The sequence below is a fragment of the Engraulis encrasicolus genome, chromosome 15 (genome assembly GCF_034702125.1).
Source record: "Engraulis encrasicolus isolate BLACKSEA-1 chromosome 15, IST_EnEncr_1.0, whole genome shotgun sequence".
NCBI classification, from domain to species: Eukaryota; Metazoa; Chordata; class Actinopteri; order Clupeiformes; family Engraulidae; genus Engraulis; species Engraulis encrasicolus.
The window spans coordinates 44,050,490-44,051,475 of NC_085871.1; positions in this window are offsets into that span (position 1 = coordinate 44,050,490).

The following is a 986-nucleotide window of genomic DNA, read 5'->3' on the forward strand; positions in this document are numbered from 1 at the left end:
ACACACACACACACACACACACACACACACACACACACACACACACACACACACTACCCTCCTGTCCATTGTGCAAGTTATGTTTGTTTCAATCTTATTTTGGACTTATTTACTTTTATTTCTATTTCATTTTACATTTACATCAACAATTTTTCTTTGACATTTTTATGCATTTTATAACATTGTTGAAGAATATGCTCTCTTTATTAAAGGTTACTTTATCTGTTTGTTACATGTAATCTGTGCTTAACATTGTTTACACAGGCACACGCACACGCAGACGCGCACACACAGACACACAGACACACAGACACACAGACACACACACACACACACACACACACACACACACACACACACACACACACACACACACACACACACACACACACACACACACACACACACACACACACACACAGACACAGACACACAGACAGACACACAATCTTATTTTGAAAAGGCTTTTTTTCTTTTGCATTTTACATTTACATCAACAATTTGTCTTTGACATTTGTTGAAGAATATGCTCTCATTATTAAAGGTTACTTTATGTATTTGTAATCCGTGCTTAACATTGTTTACACACACACACACAAACACAGACACAGACACAGACACAGACACAGACACACACAGACAAACGCACAGACACACACAGACAAACGCACAGACACACGCACAGACACACACACACACACAGACACAGACACACACACAGACACACACACAGACACACACACAGACACAAACGTGCGCACGCACATACACACACACACACATCTTAGTTTGAAAAGGCTTTTTTAACTTTTGCATTTTACATTTACATCAACAATTTGTCTTTGACATTTTCATGCATTGTATAACGTTGTTGATGAATATACTCTCATTATTAAAGGTTTGGAATTTAATCATTTTTGTCTGGCTTTGACTGTTTTGGCTGTCCACCATGTTTTGTGTCATTTCACGGTAACAGGTGGCACAAC